Below are 19,529 nucleotides of genomic sequence, written 5' to 3' on the forward strand. Positions count from 1 at the left end.
TTTTAGCATGTCTTCATCTGATTAACGTTTAGCCAAAAGCTGTCCAAGTTACTTAATTAGTCAAAAACCTGAATTCAACAAAATATTTTTTTAATGTAGGGAAATTCCCAGTTTTCTCTACACAGGAGAGAGAAAAAATTTGGGGGTTTTCTTATGAATGAATTTTTAATTTTCATATTCCAGTTAATACTAGCTTTTTATTTTAATAAAATATTTTAAATAATATTTTATTATATTAAATAATTATATTATGATAATTATAATTATTAAATAAAACTATTATTATTATACTATATTATATTTATAATAATGATATTACTCTAAATTACTGGAAACAAATTTTCTTCAACCTAGACAGGTTTGGGAAGATTTCTGTTTAAAAAAATAACATTTATATATTCTAATTTAGGTCAAGCTCATTTTTCAGAGATTTAAAAATCCTCATAAGAAAGAATATTACCAATAGTTTTTGAACAAGATCCCGTTAGATGAGATTAGTGCTTTTAAATTCATTTTTCTGCCTCTGAAATTCTATTTTAAATAAACATTTGTTCAGTATTTATAGTTTAAAAACACAATGTGTTTTGTATGTTTCGTATTATTGCCATTGCTATGACATTGATTGCAGCTGCATTAATGGAATATTTTCTGAGCCCAAATTTAATCTCACTTTTACCACTGTAAGTACTTCAACATAAGATAAGAATTAATGAATCAGTATGCTCATAGACAACACTGATTGTGAGAGACATTACTCTTGGCCTCAGACAAAAAGAATTAATGTGTGTTTTGTTACGAAGATCATATTCCACAGATAGATGAATGCCTCACTCAAAGTTCAGTCTGGTGATGTGACACAATAGTCCCAAGGACCAAATGGATTTTCCTGCTTGTTTTGTAAAGCCATGGGGCAGCGGCTTCCTGAAAACAAGAAGCAAATCAGTAGAGAATGTTGAGATATTGTGATGCTGTTACCAGCCATTGCTTTGGAAAAAACCTGTCAGAAACACCAACATATCCCAGCTGCAACCCAGAGGACAGCAAAGCCACAAGCCTGCTTGAATCCCCAGTTTGACTCACAGTCACTGAAGTTCAGAAAAACAAGGTGAATTATGGTTATTTCTAAATTATTTTAATGTAGTAATTTACTTTTGTAATTACTAATGTAAATTATTAGGCAGAATATGTGTGGGGAAATTAACTCTATACTTTACTGAATTAGTTATAAATGTCTTTCACCTGCATTGCTTTATATGTGTTAATTTGTGTATCTGGAATAGTAGTGATGTTATAGCTATAAATATATCAGTGTACAACAAGGTACTTACATTACAACAATTGTATTTAACTGGAACTTCAAAACTATTGTTTTCTTGGAGCAGAAGGAAAGATAAAACTAAAATTTCACAGTGACAAATAAGACAGTGTAAGATGGTCTTTTTCAGGAAGTACAAATAAAAACCAGGGAAAAAAATCACTTAAAATTTACATGACGTTTATGTTAATCTCATCCTCTTTGGTCCAGTTTGACAGACTGCTGCTGTCCTGTTATATCAACATTAACTCCCATTTATGGACAGGAAGAAGAAAACTCTGCCTGGAGACCTTATGTTGCTACTGAAACCAGATTTCTGTTTCTAGTAAGACAGGAAAATTCAAGTACCAAGATGGAGGAAACTGAATAAAATTTCTGCTTCTGCCTCTCATTGCATCTTTATCTCATCAGCCACTGCTGGAGGAATGAGTCCAACCCAACAATCTGACCGGACAGTCCAATCCTGCCGCATGTGTGGCAGTTTAGCTTGTGTGGCTGGTCTGTGCCACTGACAGACATGAGCCAGTGACAGCTGACTGAACTAGAAGATTGGAAGGTAACAACACACAAAAAAACCACCAACAAAAACCAACCCAAAGCCTCCAAAACGTGTAACACCTGAGTGGTAAAAACAAAGAGAAAATAAACTGAAAACCAACAACAACAGAAAATATAGACAGGAGAAAAGCAAATACCTTGGCTGTTATCAGGAGGCAGCCAAAGCCAGAAAGGGAAATCACTTTTTTCACCTCCCCACACTGTGTCATTTCTGACTTCGGAGTATGGGGAGGGTCAGAGTAAACTGGCAGCCAGAAAGCAAAGGGGGGACAGCAAGTGTGGTGTGAGGGTCTGCTTCTAGGTCTCCCCCATTGTTTCACTTAATCATATGCTAAAATTTAAGTGGTTAATGAATCATAGAGTGGTTTGGGCTGGAAGGGACCTTAACAATCATCTGTTGTGGACAGGGACATCTACTAGAACAGGTTGCTCAGGGCCCCATCCAACCTGGCCTTAAATCTGACCTGGAATGTATCTGAAAGCAATGGTGTTTTGCTCTATGGAAAATTATCCATAGCTGTTTTCTCTGCTGTACTGCTTTAAATAAAGCTTTTGAAAATCTAAAGCCATCCAAATGACAGAAGAGCACCCTTTCTCTTGACTTTCAGAAGTTACACAAGGGTGTCCTCTAGTCCCTGTGACAATCAAAAAAATGGCTTTTCAGCAGTGGACATGGGTTGATTGTTGCTCTACAGTTTTTTCCGAGGGGAAGATGCTTTAAGTCTGCTCTCCTGCTAAGTCAGTGTCTCTAGCATTGCATGGTGTGCAAACCATGGCAGTAAACTCATCACTGTCAAGAGGACAGACAGCTTTGAAAGGAAGCAAACACCCAATCAAACATGTTAGATAAGCCCCGTGTGATTATTAGCAATAATACAGTCTTTTTGACTCATGTGGGACAATACCTGGTGAAGGGCTGGCAGATAGAGAAGATCCCCAGATCAGCTAATTCTTGTTCTGCAGCTCACCTCCCTGTTTCAGGGAAGATACACTTTCTCCTGCCATAGGTTGTCTCAGGGCAGCATGCCATGCCCCAGACCTCCAGCAGTGTCCCCAGATGTCCCCAGCTCTTCAGGGCCAGCTGGAAACACCAGCCTGTGAACAGCCAGCAGCACAAGGGGTTTTTCATTCTCATGGGACCCCAGTGCCAGCCCAAAGAGCCAAGGTCTTGCACATGGCCCCTTAATGGTAACAAAGCTTCCTGGTGCCAACACCAAGAGCCATTTGGTCTGCTGGGGAGACCTTTCTTGGGGTGAAATGGAGGGAGTTCTGCTCCCATGCCTATTACTGAATTCTCCACAAAAACTGCAGGCAAGGATGCCAATTAACGCTAATTGGGATTTTTTTTTTTTAATACGTGGACACGTGTCCATTAGGAACTTGATTGATAGACTGAGACAAGTGACTCATTTTGTTGTTGCCATAAAGTAACCATTGTACCATTAGGGGTTCTTTAAAATGAAAATGCAGAAAGTCTCACCTGCTCCCATTAAAATCAAAGAATTTTGCCACCAATTTAAGTGCGAATTTTGTCTTTGGATTCTGAACACTTTACCTAGAGGTGAGTATTGCATTGTCTTGCAGTGCTTTTATCCAGGAAGAACACCTTGATGGATAAATAATAAAGTCAGATACATTGCTACTAATCTTATCAACACCTTGTGTTTTCTTTGTAAATACTCTTTGAGGTTTTTCTTTTTCTTGATGCACAATTTAAGAAGACGAAGTTTGGACTTTATGTCAGTACTGAAGCCGGCTTTCAGTTTCTTCTAAAATTTTCACAAACGCTTCCCAAACACCCGTCATTGATTCATCACTAGCTGAAGACATACAAGGAGAATATAAGCTTCTCTGGTGAGAAACCACTTAGTTTGGTCACAGGAGGAAGCTGACAGCTCCATTATGGGCTTGTCAGAAATCAGCTGCATTTTAAAGAGGGCACCAGCCCCTGGGTGTCCTGCTCAGCACGAGGCAGTGAAGGAACAAATGCAGAGCAAAGGTGAGGGACCCCAAATGCAATTTTCAGCTGCTTGCCCAGAGAAGTAGGTAGCCTGCCCAAGGCATCATTCTTACACAACTCTCTCGGCAGGGAAACTGGTTCAGAAAAATGCTGCTCATTTGGCTTTTCTTTCCCTGACCCATGGTCCTAATGTGTGGATCATATGCAAAGGCAAGATCAGAGATGACAGATCGGTTTTGCTCTCAGATATAGTCAGGTAGAAGAATAAATTCAGCTCAGCGAGTTTTGGCATTTAGGAGCAATAGCTGAAAAATTCCTTTTAGCACTTCCTTGACATAAGTCAGTTGATAAACAGGAGGGTTTTCTTTCAGGGCAATCACCTGCACTAGTGTCCCTGATCAAGCCCCAGCTCTCCTCAGTGTGGAGAACAGAGCCTAGCCTGCTCAAGAAAACTGTGGACACCAATCTGGCCCTTAGTTTTCTTATACATTTTGGTCAGTAAATGTGAGGCAAGGCTTTGGAAAAAAACCAAAATCTTCTGCTTCTATAACACCCTTTTTGTCAACAACTTGATTTTGACTGAAGTAAAATACTATGCACAGAAATCTAAGAAGTATCATTTGAGTCTTGCTTAATACCATGCCATGAAGACTAAAATCTCATAAGAAAAGCTGCGGAGTTTGGTGGACACAGCACAAAGCCAAGAATGCTGCCAACATCATCCACTGGAATCAAGAAAAATCCCAAAATCCAGGACTATTTTTTTCCTCCTCCTTTGGTATCTTTCTTCAACAGAAAGGTTGCTTATAGAAAACAAATTATCTGCTAAATTCCCATAGGCATCCAGGCATGGGATGGTATAGTAGCATTTCTCCATGCTTGCCTCACCTAACCCTGGCTGGATTCATGTTTACTCAGCCCTGGTGCCAGTGGCTTTCTGTAAGGAAAGATATTAATGTTATCTCAATGTTTGTCTTAGGAGCCTGCTGATCATGAAATCACTCAATGATTCAAAGACTGTGAACTCAGTGATCTAAAATTATAAATATCTGCAAAAAATACCCCCGCCCCCCACAAATTATTAAGTTTACATCCTTGTACAACAGTGCCCCTCTAACAGAACATTGCTTTGCTGCATGTGAAGTGAAGGAAGAAATATGTTGAGTGCTCAGTGGATTGCCCACAGATGAGGTTACCAAAGTAGGCATTTTTCTTTCTCTGATGCATTAAAAAGTCCCACCCATCTTTTTCTTACATGTACTACCAGGTCAGTGACTATGTAACATCTATTATACTGCACTGTGAAAGAACTTAAGAAATAATGCTGAATCTACAACTCTTGGAAAATCTCAGAATAGACATTCCTTATCATTTACACTGGCACTAGCTCTTTGATCTGTTGTTGCTAAGACTGTATTGTTGTTCTTTATGCAGTATGTAAACTTGCCAAAAGGGTCTTTTTTTTCCCTATAAGTGATTCAAGCACATGTTTATTGCACATGTAAGGATGCAGCACTCAAAGGTTGCTTGCTTCCTAAAATAGATGTTTTCCTATCTGGGCTGGGACATGGTGCCTCCCAAAATAGCATCTCCTTTAGGCCTGGGCAGACCTCACAGCTGCTGTGGGCAGGCTGATGGGGCAGTGACCCAGTCCCAAACACCATCAGCCCCTTGGGGACAATAGTGCCACCAGCCAGCAGAAAGAGGGGCTCGTTGCTAGGTGATTTGTAGGGAAACATCAGCCTAAAGTAGGTGAGCCCATCTACAGCTTTACCTAAATTTCAGAGAAATGCTCATTTGGTCCAGGACAGATGCATGATTGCCAATATTTCACACTCACAAATTTGAGTGCTGTGTTGGGGGTGTGTTCAGTCGTGGAGTGGAAGTAGCTGTATTTTCCAAATTTTCCTCTGTTTTATAAGTCAGCAAGGATAATAAGTGAAAAATATATTGTGTTTCTAAAGGGGAGAGGCGGCTACAGGGACAGCAGGGCTCTGCCGTGTGTCCTTGAGGATGGATGCCCCATGAGGAGAGCAGCCTGATGCATGTAGTGATGAAAAAATCCCACCCCCATGGTAAAATTTTCAGTACCTGGAGGGGCTCGAGATAAATCAAGCCAAGGGTGTGAATCCTGATGAACTGAGCAAGACCCTCTGGCATTCAAGCTGCAAGCAGCACACAGCCTTTGGGAAGTGCCTCAAGTGGCTCTCACCACGCACGAAGGAGATCCAGCCAGCCTCGGGGTGATGTCCAGCAGCGTCCCTTGTCAGAGGCAGAGGACCCCAACCATCAGGATCTTTATCTCACATTGTTCATGGTGTGCTTCTCCCAGGTGATCAGCAGCTGCAGGCACGTGCTGTGTCTGCCCCTGCAGCAGCCACCTTCTAAGGGCCACAGCCACACACGTGCCTGAGTGCCAGCTGGGACAAAAGAGCCCCCGATTTGGGTAAGCCCGACTGGAGCCCAGGGGTGGCAAACACTCTCTGGAAGCTACAAACTCTGATTTTCACTTCGGTATAAGAATCACTGTGTTTTCCCCCTTCCGAAGTCTGCTTGGCATTACCTATTAAATATTTCTGTCAATATGCCTGGGAAAGCCTTCCGACCTCTCTCTGCAAACCACAGGGACACCAGGTCAGTCATTTGGGGATTTCAGTCATTGAGTGCCTTCAAAAAATGGCAAACTTTCAGGTGAGACACAGCAGCTGCTGCAGACAGCTGAGCTGTGGTCTTATGGATTGTGGACCTCTGCGAAGTTTCTGTAACGTTGCTTCTAAAAGCGATATTGCAGTTTTGCATTAATTACCTTATTGATAATCTGAGGTGGCTCCTGTGACATCACACAAGGGACCAGAGCTACATTACTGCTGAAACATCCAGCCATCCAGCCAGGAGACTGAAAGGCTACAGAGGATTAAGGTTCTGCTGAGAATTTTGGAATTATTAAAATTCGTATTTGTTGAGGGAATAAAATGCCTTTTTATTCTGTGTTTGGAGAGATGATAAAGTATTTTGAAAAATGCCAAATAAAACAACTCATCAAAGTATCTTTCAATGAAAGCTATTGTGTTAGCTCTGCTTGCTTCATCCCACTGAGCAAGACATTAATAAAATATCCCCATTAAAAGTAAAAGCCATTTGCAACACATTTTAATCTCTTCAACATAAGATATCAAAAACTCAAACAAGCAACAAGAATATTCTCCAAATCTTTGTATTCATACCTTGATTTGCACAAACAAGAGCTGATTTTCAAAGAAAAAACCACCACTTTTCAATGACCATATGACTTCATCTACAGTCTGAGAATTCTTTTAACCTTTGGATAAAAGTAATTCGCAAAAAAAAAAAAAAGCCATTCTCATGTAAAATACAATGTCATGCAATTCAAACACAAGTGTATCATATCTCTTTCACCATCATGTCAATAATGTGATAAAACACTGGTAATGCCACTGAGCTTGTGACTCAGAAATTCAACAGTATTCTGTCTCTGAATGGTGAGGGGCGGTCTAAGATAACAGAGGATGTAAAACAACTCTAACAGCACAGAAATAAAATAATTGTCACTGAGTTTTTAAATGGTATGGAGACTAGCTGCTAGCTATGAATTCACAGCCAGTCACTTCATAAAATATTTTGTGTGTGATAGCAGCGAGATCCTTTATATGCATGAAGATACTGTGAAGGACTGTATGAAACTGAGGATTTGTCCGGAGGTTACCAAGGAACAGAAAGCTGAGCAAAGCAGCAGCTTAGAGGGAGAGGGGTGCTCTCTAGAAACACAAAAAGGCATTAAATATTAGAGACAAAGAAAATCTTTAAGTAAGGGACAAAAGCCACGCTTACCTGAATCTCTTACTCGCTATGTCTAGAAAGAAGTGTTTAAATTAGTATGTCAGATCTTCCCAAACTGACCTATCCATAGACTCTTCCCATATGATCCCTAACATTGGCATCCCATCCCATCCAAATGCCCATGGAGGGATCCTGTGCCAGGAGGAGGATGATTTCTTCTGCTCACCTTGAGCACTACTTCCCCAGTTCCCAAATAGCCAGAAGGTGTTACTGAAGTCAAGCCATATTATTCTTTCTATCAGATATTATTACTCTCACCTGTCACTGAATTTTTCATGAAGAAACTATTCAGAAAGGTCATCGTATCCCTTACAAAAACAAAAAACAAAACCGAAAAAAACCCACAAAAAAGCCAAAACCCACAAAAACCAAAAAAAAACCCCAAACAAAACAACAGAAAAAGACACACACAAAAAAACCCCCCACAAAACGAAACCAAACCAAAAAAAACCAAAACACCCCAAACTTCCAACAGCTATGACGATCAGGCCAGCTTTTCAATTTTTTTTTTTTTTCCCTCTCACAAAAAAAAACAGTGTAAAGCTTTGTACTGACATCTGGCTGAGGGGGAGATAATTTTCTTCACAGCAGCCCACCATGTGATGCTGTGTTGTGTATTTGTGCCTGAAACAGCATTGAAATCATAACGGTGCTCTACCTATCGCTGACCAATGCAGAGCATTCATCAGATTCACAGATGATTCACCAGATTCACAGCATAAAGGCTTCCTCTACTTCTCACTCTGCCCCTGCAAGAGACAGGCAGGAGGGGACAGCTGACCCATAAACAGACGTTACAGACAATGCAGTATCACGCTTGACAATAAAACTGCAGGATGTTTTTTTCCAAAAAAGCTGTTAGAGGTGATGGTATTGGTCTGCTGATAGTTTTGTGAATATTAGCAGTGAGGGTTTTTTTTTTTTTTAATTTCACTTATTGAACTGCCTTTAGTTTTTGTCCTTTCAATTCTCACCCCTGTCCTACTGAGGGGGAATGAGGAAGAAGCAGGATTAGGGCTCACATGTCAGGCAGGGTGAACCTACAACAGATTCTTCAGTCTTAATCCAGATACCCCTAAATAGGTCTCTAACTAGAAAATCCTCTGTACTATAACAATTCTGTATCATGGCTCCCTAGGACAGTATTTTGTAGGAGCTACAGCTTTCCTTTGAATTGGGTCTGTTTTTCACCACAAAAAGCATGGTAATTTCCATTCAGTAGATCATTACCCACACTTAGGTAGGCAAGCTGAAACTTAGAATATCAGTTTGAATAAAGACCACATTTTTGCTCTTTAGTTTTCTTAATAATTTATTCATACAATAGTTTTATTTAATAATTTATTATTATGAAGTGCTCATAGTAGGTTTTAACTACTACCGTAACTGCCAAAAGGGCAATACAACGGAGTACAAGGGAACCTGGCTGCTTACAAGATGCATTAAGGATAACTTCTTGACACCTTCTTGAAGGGACAGGTGGGAGGAGACACCCTTCTGAATCTCGTCCTCGCAAATGAGGAAGGGCTGTTCAGAGGGCTGAAGGCAGTTTTGGTTGCAGCAACCATGAAACTGTGAAGTTGAAGGTCCTCATGGGAAGGACAAGAACAACTGGCAGGAGCACAGCCCAACAGACTCTGGCTCTTTCAGGTACCTACTTGGCAGAATCCCATGGGATATTTTCCTAGAGAGAGGAGAAAAATAAATAAAAATGAAGAGTTCCAGGAGAGCTGACTGATTTTCAGTCTCCTTCAGCCTTAAGAACCGTCCAACTCAATGTGTGGAAAATGAAACAAAATCTACAGGAGACATGCATGGATGAACAAGGATCTCCTGAAGAATTTTTAAAAGAAGCCAGGACAGATGACCTATGAGGAATTTAGGGACTCTGACCATGCAGATGTGTGATCCTAAAATTGAATTTGCCAGCAGGTCAAGGGAGGTGATCATTCCCTTTGGCTCAACAATGGCAGGACACATCTGGAACGTTGGGTCCAGTTCTGGCTCCCCAGGATGAGACATGGCCTTGCTGGTGTGAGTCTGGTGAAGGGCCACAAAGACAACTAAAGGATTGAAATAGCTGTCACTAAGCCTGGAGGTGTTTAAGAGACGTCTGGTTCTGGCAGGGGGTGACAGGGTTTAGTGGGGTTACAGGGACAGTGCTGGGTTGCTGGTTGGATTTTGATGATTCTCTGAAAAGCTGAGAGGTCTGGAACTGCTTAGTCTGGAGAAGGCCACAGGAAATCTTATCAATGTGTGTAAACGACACTCCTGTGAGGAAAGGGAGTAAAGATGCCAGTGAATGGACACACTGGACAAAAAACTGAAATACTGAACTGAAAAATCGATTTAACTATTCAGCAAGTTGTTCTTACCATTTTGAGCAGGAGAGTGCACCAGGCAAGCTCCAGAGAAACTCAATAATACAGGAACAATCAATCTGAGAGGGAGCTTCATTAACACAAACTAGAAATCAGTGCAATAAACAAGTGTGAGGAGAAGAAAAGCAACAAAACAGACAAATTGAAAATGGAGAGGAAATCTCTAGAACACAATGACAGATTTCACACTCAGGAGATCTTGGCTCCAGTCTTGTCTCATTTTCTGTCTTTAATTAGCCTCTTAAAATGCAAAAGTGTTAACAAGAATTCCTCACCCTAAACTACTCCCTAGTTAGCAAGGAGTGCAAGAGCCCTCACTCTGGGCCTGTGCTTCAAATCAAACAAGAGAATTGGTCTTTCAGAACTTAAGAGCATAGTTTAACTGCTGATGACTCAGTGAACTAAATCAGCTGTGTCAGACAAGACACACCATGATAAAGGAGCTCCTAGAGATATTCTGTATGGTGTGGATTGTCAGGCCTGCCATTCTCCTGAGATCTTGTAAATAGAAGATGGAAGCATCTGCCTGCTCATTTTGTTAATCTTCCCACAAGTCTGGGGTGGGGATTTTTTGGGGTTTTTTTCTCTCCAGGGTTCTGGCTGGGGAACTTGAGACTCTGCTTCTGAGGACAGCTAACCTTAAAATAACTTGGCAGTACTGCAACAGGAAAATCCCACTGAGGACTGAGACATCAGGTACAGATACTCCCTAAGGAGAAAAAAAAAGCATTATTCTAAATATCAATTCTGTTCTCACATAAATTTAAAAGAAACTTTTTAAACATAACCTTTGGGATAATCCTCTTATTATGATTCAGAAATGGGATTAAAATCTTCATGCCGTCTATTTCAGAATACAAATATAGCCACGTATTTCCTCAGTTCTAGATCCAGCTGCCATTAAAAAAAAATAGAAGTCTTAGAGGAACTTTCAGCCTGTTTTTGATTTATGGCTTTATCTGGTAGTAGAGAAAGAAAAATTATACTCATCACTGTATTTTGTTTCATTTTCACCCAACATGTGTTTTGCAGCTTCCCATTTCAAGACAAACTCAAGCTTTAAGGCTTAACTCCTCCCTTTATCTGTACAGTTGCTAGTACCCAGAAGATTCTGCAACTTCTCAGCAACATAGCCACACTTGCAACCACAGAGTCCTGCCCAGAGACGTAGTCTGGAAGAGCATCCCCTCAAAGCTTCGGTAACCAGTTCAGAACTGAGATTGATTCTATTAATTTACCTTTTCATTTTTCTCCAGGCTATTAAATCCAACAATTAACCCACCACCTAGAGGGATGTTTCTCCCCTCCTGGCTGAATTAGGCCATTGCGTGAGAAGGCTCCAGCACAGAAATCCATGTCGTCTGCAAACGGACAGCCCGGAGGTTTAAGAGATTATACTGGATGAGTCAGTACAAGATTTACTTCTGGCCGACTGTTCCAATAGATAACAGCGCTTCCCCCAGACAAAACCATCCAGAAAGTGGCACCTAACCTCCATTTCTTACCCTCCTCCCAGTGACAGCCCCTAGCAGGCAATGCCACCAGGCATGGCTGCCAAGGGTTGGTAAATACCAGGATTTATAAACAGCAGTGAGAGGGACCTGTAATGAGATCAATGTCGAGGATTGCAGTAAATGGCCTATAAAGCAATTTTTAAATGGGATTTCCTGCAACAAAGGCCAGCTCCCTACAACCTTTTCCAATAATACGAGGTGAAAAGGAGTGGATTTGAATTATAATACCCGATACTAAGGCGAGGACAGACAGCTTTGTACTCTCCATAGAGGCGGCTGCTCAGGCGATTTGTTCATCTCTCATCGGGAAACAAAATCTTAAAATAAATCTATACAGGTACATCCAGCCCCAAATTACTGTACCAGAATAATTCATCGTTGTACAACTGAAAGGGGATGAATGATCCTACCATTATTTGCTGTTATTATCTGGAATATTAGACGGAATAGATGAAATGAGAGCAAGCAGCAAGCACAGCCATGTTTGTTTCCCTTTCCCGATTCCATTTCGGATGTAATTCTCAAAAGAAAAAAAATTACCGAACCAGAAAGCTAATAAACTTTGTGAAAGTGATCTAAAATAGATGTTTTTCGTTCAGACACTTCAAGGCACTTAAAAAAGTCCCTGCTGAGACTTGCGCAAAAGATTTCTTACCTGGGAAGAGCCCCTTCATTTCTCAGGGCCGCTTCTCTTCCTTCCTCCTGCAAACCCACTCTTACAGCCAAATCTTGATGCTTCACCGAAAGAGCAGGAGCGGAGGCAGCGGCACCGCCTGCGCGCAGCCCTGCACAGAGAAGCAGCCCTGACCGCAGCCCGCCCGGCTCCGGGAAAACCCGGAGGTCTTTCCAATGCACGGGAAAGAGACCGACAGCCCCGGGCTCTGCGCTGCCTCCTCTCCGCCCTTACAGCCTGCCCGGAGGAGCCCAGCTCCTTTGCGCTCTATTTTCAGAGCTGCTCCCTCCTCGCTGCGCGTCTCTGCACAGAACGCAGCCGCCGCTTTGCCCCTTCTTTCTACAATTAGTTCCATGCTAAAACCAAAATTCAAATTATTTAAAAGATTTCTTTTCTTCGCTCCCTTTAGGAGAGAGGGTTTCAGCAGAAAAAGCGCCTCTTTAGGTACATCTGGACGTGATTTTCCAGCGCCGCGTTCCCATGAGCCTGTAGTTAAGAATAAATCAAAGACAGGGAACTAAGAGAAGAGAGCTTTTGGATTTCGCTGCTGCCCAGGAGGTTTTCTGGTCGTTAAACTGAATTTATAACACTTGGGGATTTCTTTCCACGTGGGGGCTATTAGCGAGGTATTTAAGAGCTATTAACGCGGGGTTCGTGATTGTTAATGTTGATGCCTGTTTAAAGCTACATGTGACTTCACAAACTTAAATTATTAGCCCGCTTTCCCTAAAAGGGGAAAGTTGTCCCTACGAAAAGTTAGCACTCCCTGCCGCGGAGCTTCTCGGTGCCGGGATGCTGCCCGATGGTTATTTGGAAGTGTAAATCCTGGTAGAACCTTAATTCCATTGGGGATCACTGGGGTTTATTTTGGTTGTTGTTGTTGTTGTTTAAAAAAAAATAAATAAAAAAAAAAAGACGAAGGAGTGTTTGCATTGTACCGACCGGCAGAAAAATGCCGGGAAGGTTATGACGTGGGACTTGCCACCGCTGCCTACAGTACACCTGAATGTTATTTAGAAAGTGAAGTAATCACAAAAGCAAAACCAGGAACCACAATTGTCTTTCTGACCCGGCTCCCCCTTTGCCTTCAGCTCTTATCCACAGCCTTCACTGGGATGGGTGTGTTTGTGTGTTGTTGGCTTCGTTTTAACTTTGTCCTCTCTGAACATCCGAGCAGCATTCCCCAAACGCTGCGGGGAGTTTGCTGCCGCCGACGGGGCTGGGGCGACCCGGCTGTCCCTCCCAGGGTGGCACATCTTGTGGCACGGCCGGGGCTGGAGTGACCCGATAAAAGTCCTATTTTCCCACCTACAAACAGCAGCAGCCACTCTCCGTTCCGGCCTCCGGGAGGCTCAGGGGTACCTTGGGGTGACTGCCACTGACCGTGAAGGCCAGCGGGTGTTGCTTGTCCCCTGGGAGGGGGACACAGGTCGGCCTGAATGTCTGCTGGTCGCCTCCCCGGGTGCTGTCGGTGAGCACGCACGGCACTGACCGAAGGCATGGCCCCTTTTCAGTGACCGAGAGAAAGAAGGGAACGACATGGTTTAACCCCTGGAAAACAGCCGGGAACGCTGGGTTAGCCAGGTTGCAAAGTGGAAGCGTCGGGGTGCTGCAAGGGGCAGGGCTGGGCAGCAGCTCCCCTTCCCCCCCGGCAGCGAGAGAAGCCGCCCCTCTGCCCCATCCCTCCCTCCGAGCCGCCCGCTTGAGGCTGAACAGAGTAGATGGGGCAGAAAGGGGGGTTGGAAGAACACATTTGCTCATTAAAAAAGCTTCAAATGTGACAGAAGTCTGTCAACCAGTTGATCCAAGCCCTCTGTTCCTCTGGGGGGAGGGAGAGAGTTCATCCAGGGATTCCCACAGGTGACCCGGGCTGGGGTTGGTGGCTCGGCAGGACTGCAGGACGGGCTGCGGGCACAGAGCCCCGGGTCCCTCCCGCCCCGCTCCGCGCTCCCTGCGCGGCTCTGCCTGCCCGGGAAGGGAGGGCACTGCGGAACCTGGGCGGCGGCGGGACGGGCGAGGGCAGCGGGCAGACACGGGGCCGTAAACAGGCAAACAAACAGGCAGGCACTCGCAGGGCTCGGGGGCGGCTGCTGACCGGACCCAGCTCGCCGCAGGCTGCCACGGCCGCCGGGGCTGCGGCTCCAGAGCTGGCCCGCAGCTCTGGGAACGATGCAGGAGAGAGGGATGCTGCCGAGCTGCCGGGAATCCCGGTTCTTGCCGTGACCTGGGGAAAACGCAGACCTGACAACTAATCGATCCGTGCCCATTAACCAAGGCTTCCAGGAAGCGGTGTGAATCGCCCTGCTTCTCCTTTCACGTCCAAACAGCAGAGCTAATGCGAATAAAAGATCGCCAACCAGCATGACGTTGTTGGTGCTAAACCAACAAAGCAAACCTTCCCAGTGTTCGTTTCAAAGGACCGTGCCGAGAACTGCATCTCCTCCCCCCCAAAAACCCCCAACTCCACCAACAAACTCCCCCCAAACCGAAACAAACGACAAACAATGAGACTTAGATTCCAAAGGTGCCCAGGGACGAGCAGGCTCTCACGGAGGCATGTCTGTGTTGCATGTCAATGTTACAAATGGTTTCACACACACGCAGATGTGAGGAGAAGCTGGCGAAGCCCCACTCGGCCCCACGGAGGAGCTTCAGTGGCCAGCCCTACCCGCGTGTTGCGCTTATGCGCCCAGGGAAGAGTACCAGCTTCTCTGCTGCTGTGTCAAATGTCACCAGAAGCCCTGTGACCACCTGCCTGTTCTTTTTTGCCTGAGATAAGGGGCTATTTATTTCATCTTTCTATGTATATTCTTTTTCTCAATTCCTTAGCTTTTAATTTCCTTTCTTTCCTTCTTTATTTCCTCCTTCCTTCCTTTTTCTGTTTCTCTCCTCTTTCCTTCCTCTCTCCCTTCCACTCTTTCACCCTCTTCTTCATTCTTTCGTTCTTTCCAGTCTTTGGCTCTGGCTTGAAGGAGATCTGATGTGATTAAACTCACAGGGCATTGGAGGGCAGAGGTAAATTAAGCCAAAGCGACAGAAAAGATGAAAGAGGCTTGCTCAATTCGAGTGCCCGAGGACAGCTACCCTCCGCCTCCCTCCCCTGGGTCACGCAAGCTCCCCGCCGCCTTCCCCGGGGGCTTTCTGCCCGTCCTGCCCCGGAGCCGCTTCTTCCGACGGCACCAAAAAGGATTGATTCCTTTTTCCTTCCTTTTTACCTACACTTTTCCCGGGGCGCGCGGAGAAACGCGCCTGACCCAGAGCGCTGCCCGGCCCTGCCCGCACCGGCTCTGCCCACCTCCGACAAGAGGGGCAACCTCAGGGAGGTGCTGGGATAGGGAGATGGAAGGAAGGGTCGTCGGGGGCTTCCCGGCCGACAACGTCCCACAGAGGATGTGTCTGCCCGCACAAAGCTCTGCCGCGGTCCCGGTGCTGCCTCGGGACACCGGGATCCGCCGCAGCTCTCTGCGCTCCCAGGTGGGAAGAGGCAGCCCGCAGCTCTGCCGGGGCCCCCCGCCCCAAAAACAGAGGAGAAAGGGAGGAAAAGAGGGTTCTGATCCCTACGCTCCACCTGCAATGCAGACAGCGCTTACACACAGTCTAAACCTTTTCTTTTTCTTAGCGCAAAAAGTAACGGTAATAATAATAAAATCCCACAAGCGAACAAAAAGAGCGGAGACACACTCCAATTGAAAACTCCTTGCAGGGCAAGAATGTCTGTGCTCTTCTGTTCAACAGGAACTTTAAAACTTTAAAGATGTTCCGAATCACCTTAAAGGTATCTCGAAATTCAGCGATGGAAGGAGATAACAAAATCCGATTGTAAATATTGGTAGGTCTCTCTTTACCTTTCGGGAAATTAGAGAAAAACAAAATACTGAGACCAACGAAAAGAGCTGAAAATCCCGAGCTGCGAAAACCCCAAACATAAATAATTTTCAGGGTATTGGCATGGCAATAACTCGTGTAAACAGATGAGCAGCTGAATTTTAAAGTGTGGCAGTACACAGCTACTTTAAGAGATGGGCAGCTTTAAAAATAGCCCGTGCTCTGCTTATTTCTCTAAAATAACATGTAAAGCGCACCTTGAATTTTATTTATAACTGTAACTAAATCAAGCTATCGAAATGGGAGAACAGTTAGCCAAAGATGCTGGGATGCAGATCTAACATCAGCCCGAGGCGAAATACATAAAAACTGCCGTGCAACGAAATACGGCGGAGTTTTATAGGATTAAAAATGCAATAAAAAAACAAAGTACACAGTTACTTCCCGTCTTCACCATTATGCATTTTACGTGAGGAGAAATTGCGACTGAAGTGATCGACTGCGTGTCAAAAAACCTCTTTCAGAAAGTTGTGGAGAATTTTGTATCGTGTATTAAGTGTGATTTAAAATGAGACATGATTTTTTGGAAGGTAAACATGCGATCTTTATTTTACTACAGTCGGAGAGAATTAAACAAGTGAATACAAAACAGAGTAATCCTTTAAACGGGAAAATAAGTGAGAGCAAGTGCGGCCGGGCTGGGAGTTGTTCACGTATTGGTCTACTTCTCTGATGGATATTTTCACCGGGGAGTTATCAACAGGGAAAAAAAAAAAAACAATCCCGTGGATTTTCCCTCCCCCGCCCCGTGAGAGGAGGTCTAGGGCGAAATACAGAGAGTTCCATTGCCGGGCTCTCACCCCTCCCCGAATGCAGGACTTGTCTGGCGAGAGAACCACGCGTGACTTGCAGAGCACCCGCAAATCCCTCCCGGTGACTATTCCCTCCTTGCCCGAGTCTGCTTAATTTGTAAATAAGTTTCAGGGCCCCTTTTCACAGAACCCAGTTGAGCAGGTAATTTGTTGTTAGTGTTTGTTTAAATGTTGTGAACCATGCACTCAAAAATAGGAAAACTATACACAAAAGAGGCAAACATGGGAACACAACTGGAAATTACTGAGTTATAAAAACGTCAAAGAAGAGCAATTTGCAAAGAGGCATCAGTAATTGTCTCCTACATTAACGGAAATGATTTGCCAAGCCCAACACTTTTGTTCTCCCCAGGATAGACGGGCGCTTCGCCATGGACCTCAATGAACTGGATCAGGACATTTTTGTCAGGCTCTCGGCTCGGGGGGGTGCTCAGGACCTGGTGCTGATCTTGTCTTACAAACCTGCAGTCCTGGAACGGGTTTTCATGGGGAATTGAGTGGATTTGTCATAGTCTGCCTGGGAGAGGAGACATGTGCCGCTGAGGTTCAGTTTTGAGGGCATCTCCCAAGGATTCAAGGAAAGCAGCCGCAGCTGTGAATAGGAGCACTGAGTGAAGAGCACAGATTGCTGGGATGGTCTCCAGCAGGCATGGGAGGGACACACTGTGGCCCTGCTCATGCCACCATATGGTGAGGTGCTGTGGTCAATCTGAGATGCCTGCTAGAGCCACGCTTCCCCCCAACCCAGGGAGGCTTAAACGAGTCCATCCCCTGCTGTTTAGCTCTATCATCTCCCCCAAAGTCACATTTCATAAATGAACTCTCATCATAGAGCCAGTCTGGCTTCTCATTCTGTTAAGACCCCATTTCCCTGTTGGACCATGGGGAGAAATAATTTGCCTCAGGTTCAGTCAGGCAGAAATGAAGCTCGTACAGACCGACTGTGGCTCTGGAGGGTCATATTTTGTTGCTTACCTTTTTCTGCCTTATTTAGGACACCCCAAACTTTGAAACTGATGTGCAAAGAGGCAAGCTCAAATTCAGAGCTGCAGACTCCAGCTGCCTGAACCTGCTTCTCTATCTTCAGGGGGTTTTTTCCCCAAAAAATCATTTCTTGTGTTCATGTGGTCAAAACAATAATCAAAATGACTGCCCAAAGCTAGAGGCTGACACAGTGGGATGACTGCAGGTACCACAGCTGTAACCTGCTATATTTATGTGTTAAGCCAGAGCTGGTTATGTTCAGAGCTGGTTTCTAACTGCTCACATTTGCATCTGCCGGGCTCTGCCCAGTCCCTTGCTTGTATTTTGAGAGGGAATATTTTTGCACAGACTGACTCAGTAAAGTGCATCTGGTGTTATGGCTGCCAGAAAGGTTTTATCTCAGATTTGCTCACTATCCAGGGAAGCATAAAACCGACATCCATGGTACAACATTGCACTGCGGAAAAAACACTTTATGAGTTTCAAAGCATTATGCTTGCTTAAAAACGCAGCTACTGGTGTAACATGTTGCTGGTGAGAGCCAAAATAAAACCTACGGACTGCACTGAAGCCAGGATTATACTGGAGGGTCTGCCTGTGATTTTGTTGCCGACAACGAAACCACTCATAACAAACCTGCAGCAGGATATAATGCAGTTCCAATTACATTATTTTCATAAAAGAATGGGCATTTATCTTTGCTATGAAAAAAAAAAAGTAAAATAAACTTCCAAATGTCAGACGTGAAATTTTCTAATTAATTTATTAGGATCTAGTATGCTAACCAACTAAAAATCATAATGTTCTATTATTTTCAGGTGGAAATTCCTTTCTTCCCTCTACCATTTACCTCACAGTGGAGATATATATATATACTTTAAACTTAAAAGCAAAAGGAATACTTTGCCGTTATCCTACAAAGGATTTTTTTGTTAAGCTGATTTCTTGTATCCCATGAACAGTATTAGGCAACAAGATAATATGGATTTTCCCCGCTGAGACCTATAAGATAGGATTAAATAACTGCTCAGGGCCTGATCCTGCCCTGCACTTTTCAGACTGTTATGCCTGGTACTGAGTAGCCGAGAGGCCAGCAAGCCCCCATGGAGCAAATTCCAGCTCAGAGTCTCTGAGAAACAGCCACTTTGCAGGCCTCCCTACGGCGAGCATCACTCAGCTGCCTCGGCCAAGCAGGGTGCCAGAACCCCAACTTCACCTGGAAACACCAATACTATTCAGAGCTCCGCTCAGAAGAAAAGTGACATTAATTTGCTTCGATACGCGCTGTTCTTTTGCTTAGGGAATTCATGGAAATCTGGATTTTGACATCCTTCACATACGCTGCCCTTTGCCTTCAAGCCTTTCAACAGTGCCAGCGGGATGGTCTGAAGGAAACCGCAGCACACAAACAGGCTGGCTATTCATATCGTACGGACAAAATACAGAATTGGGCTGGCAACTTTCAGTTTTGGCTTTTGATATTTAGCAAAGTCAACCCTAGACAGGATCACAAGCACGTTAGGCCAGGATTAGGTGTTAGTGGGGCTAGCTGAGGCAGAAGGGAAGCTGACCTCGGCTGCTGTGCAGAT

General features: G+C 44.2%; 1 long non-coding RNA gene across 2 annotated transcripts; it reads right to left on the bottom strand.

Moving 5' to 3' along the window:
* Positions 1 to 8,976: 8,976 nt before the first annotated feature.
* On the bottom strand, positions 8,977 to 12,800 carry LOC136290496 (uncharacterized). 2 transcript variants are annotated; one of them, XR_010721152.1, is made up of 5 exons: positions 12,242 to 12,800; positions 10,861 to 10,966; positions 10,711 to 10,781; positions 10,067 to 10,157; positions 8,977 to 9,375 (listed from the first exon to the last, which is right to left on the bottom strand). It is a non-coding gene; the product is annotated as an uncharacterized lncRNA (long non-coding RNA). The 2 variants fall into 2 exon arrangements; XR_010721151.1 differs by lacking the exon at positions 10,067 to 10,157.
* Between the last annotated feature and the right edge of the window lie 6,729 nt (positions 12,801 to 19,529).

This window comes from Chamaea fasciata, unplaced genomic scaffold, assembly GCF_029207755.1.
Source record: "Chamaea fasciata isolate MVZ Bird 193981 ecotype frontalis unplaced genomic scaffold, bChaFas1.0.hap1 SCAF_6, whole genome shotgun sequence".
Lineage (NCBI taxonomy): Eukaryota > Metazoa > Chordata > Aves > Passeriformes > Sylviidae > Chamaea > Chamaea fasciata.